The following is a 3,137-nucleotide window of genomic DNA, read 5'->3' on the forward strand; positions in this document are numbered from 1 at the left end:
TGTTGTGGCAAGTCTGGAGAATGAACTCCTCAGTGATCGGGTCCCGACAGTTCATTGCCTTGTTCCGGAACCTTTTGACGAAGGTATCAACCAATTCCCCGTCTTTTTGTTTCTCGTCAAGCAACGACCCGATGGATATCTTGGTGTCGTCGTCGAAGAAGTTAGTGAGGAATTTACTCTCCATGTCGTCCCAGCTATTCATGCTTCCTGGCTTGAGGTGGCGATACCAATCGAAGGCGGCTCCACGAAGACCGTACCATCAGAGGCTCATTACCAGAGATAACCCCTAGGTGTGATTTGAAGTAAATCAAATGTTGAGTGGGTGAACCCATCCCATTAAACGGCATGAAGTTAATTAGATTGAACTTCGTCGGATACGGGATTGATTCCCATTCTTTTGGGTATGGACAAGGAATGCCCGTCTTCTTCATCTCTTGAGCGTAAATCAACGTATTGATTTTGCTCTCGAGGTTTTTAATCTTCAAACTTTCACCTGTGTTTTCGCTAGCATTCTCGTTACCACCCTCTACATTGACGGGAGGATTATTGGCATTATGAGCTTCATTCGTATTTGTATCCTCATCTTCCTGATTAACCTGGTTATGACGACTTGGTTCGCCTTGCTGGTTTGTCAGTGCTTGGATTTGTTGGTCATGCATTTCTCTCATATTCTGCATGGCCATCTGCATTTCGAACCTGAAGCTCTCCTGTTGCTTAGCCATGGTTTCTTCGAGCATCTTGGCCACTTGTTCCGCACTTATCATAAGTGTCTCGCGGGGTTGTCCCTCGCTGGATACCATATTATCTGATGCGACCGCAGAGTCGGCATCCGATTCTTCATCCTCTGAAGGTATTCTTGTCCGAATCCTACCATAAGTTGCTCGTATGATGGCTCCGGACTGCAGACGTGTTATACGCCGGGATGCTTCCGGAATCGACTTGGGATTATCCCGTGCCGATGTCCCTTTGCTGGTCATATTAGTGGTGACCCTTGGAAATTCTCCGTCTTCAACCACCATTCTCTTTCGTCGGAAACGCCTAGGCCTTGGTTTTGGCGTTTCGGTACTGAGCCTTTCGAAAACCGAAACTCTCTCAGGGACTGTATTGATGCAGTTATACTCAGACAATACTGCCCGAATGAGTTTGGAACATGGGCATTGAGTTTCTAGTTCCCGAGGACTCCTTTTCCTGGTTTTACTCGTACCCCCAACACGATAGTACAACTCGTCAGTTTGAAGGTCGGAGTAACCTATCGTGTGTTGGCACGACTTCTCAGGTATAACACTATCGTCATCAGACGATAATGTTTCCTTCTGAGGGCGAACTGTCTTCCTTGGGATTTCAAGAGTCACGCGCCTCGAAACATGCCTTTGTGGGCGTGAGTTCTCAGCGGGCTCCTGGACTTCAATGCGTAAATTGGTGTGCCTAGCTGCCCAGATTTCTTTGTCATGTTGAGAGTGGCGGCGACTCCCAGCATGTTGAGTTGTTCGGGGCTTCTTTATCGGGCCCAAACGTTCTTGAACTGAAGCTTTGCATCGTCCATCGGGAATTGGACCGAGGTGCTCCAAATCTGACTTCTTTCTTCGGGATGATTCTGCGTGATCTCCCGGAGTAGCTATTAGCGATTTAGGTTGGTTCGCCGGAGGTTGAACTTTTGTTGAAGGCTGCAAAGGTTGCTCTTTAGCCTGAATCGCCGCTTCAGACTTCGGCCTCCAGACTTGGCGGGTTGGTGGCGGCTTTTTGGCCACTTCCTTCTGCAATCTTTTGCGGGCTTCTTGGACTTAAACTCATGCCTGCGCTGACAGTGCGTGGCGCTTACGAATGCGCTCATCAAGTGTTGAACGATTCTGTTTGACACGGATCCATTCATTCGTTTGCAGCTTGGAGGAGCTGTCATTCATTGGTTGTTGAGACTGTTTGCCTCTCCTGCTCTTCAGATCCGCGTTATAGCGGATTCTGTCAGTGGGCTCCATTGCCTTTGCGAGTTGCCGTGCTAGGCGTTGACGTCGCCTCTGGCGGGCTCTCTTTGAGAGAGTCACTACATCTTCAATGGCAGAGGAATTGGCAGGAACATATTTGACCTGGTTGGAGGTCGGTGGAGCTTCACCCGGTGCAACTTCGGCATCGATTGGGGTGAGATCTTCATTGGCATTCTACACTTCTTTGTACCAACGAACTTTTCTCCTGGAGGAGAACTTCTTGGACTTGTGGGGGGAGGTGGATTCAGACGAGGATGACAGATACTCCTCGAACTTTTGTTGGTCGAATTTATACTCGACCTCCTCCTCGACCGGGATTGAGATCCACGGCTGCGACGCAACGATCTCGGCAGCGAGATCGGTGGCTCCCACTGTGGTCACCAGATTGTTCGCGGGAAAAATTATTTTCATTGACGTCATTGTTTTCTTAAGCAACTGTTTATTGGTTACAAAAGATCCGGTCTTTTTATAAGATCTGGTTACAACAAAATCAAAGAAAAAAAAAGATTACAACTTTCCTTTTCTCGAACAAATCGCAAGATCCTGTTTTGCGGTCTCTTGCTTGTGTGGGTTATTCGCCTGCGCCGGGGTTAATCCGTGGACCACCACGCGATCTTGATCCGGTCGGATCTACACGGTATGACGGGTGTTATTTCATGAAGAAAATAACAGCCGGGGGTACTATTTCACCAAGAAAATAATAGCCTTTAGTAATCGAAATCGACCAAGCGAAATCGATACTCTTCTCGGGATCAAAAACCAAGTTTTGATCCAGAGGATGACCGATCTCTCTCTCGAACTCCTGCCTTGTTTGACGTGGATGATCGCCAAGAACCAGATCTGAAAAGTCCAAGTCTTCAAAGCTTCAAGATTCCGAAGTTGAGCTCTCAATCCAGCAGAGTTCCGCCTCAAAAAAGTCCAACCCCTCAACAATGAGCCTGTCCCCTCTATTTATAGCCTTTTCAGGTCGGATCTGGGCTCAAATCTGAGCCCAGATCCGTGGCTCAGCCAGGTGGCTCGGCCGGCCACCCTGGTGGCTCGGCCACCGAGCCACCAAGAGGTGGCTCGGTGAGCCACCAAGGTGGCTCGGCCGGCCACCTTGGTGGCTCGGCCACCGAGCCACCTTTTGGTGGCTCGGTTTTGGCCGAGTCCTCCAAG

Source organism: Asparagus officinalis, chromosome 7, assembly GCF_001876935.1.
Source record: "Asparagus officinalis chromosome 7, Aspof.V1, whole genome shotgun sequence".
Classification (NCBI taxonomy): domain Eukaryota; kingdom Viridiplantae; phylum Streptophyta; class Magnoliopsida; order Asparagales; family Asparagaceae; genus Asparagus; species Asparagus officinalis.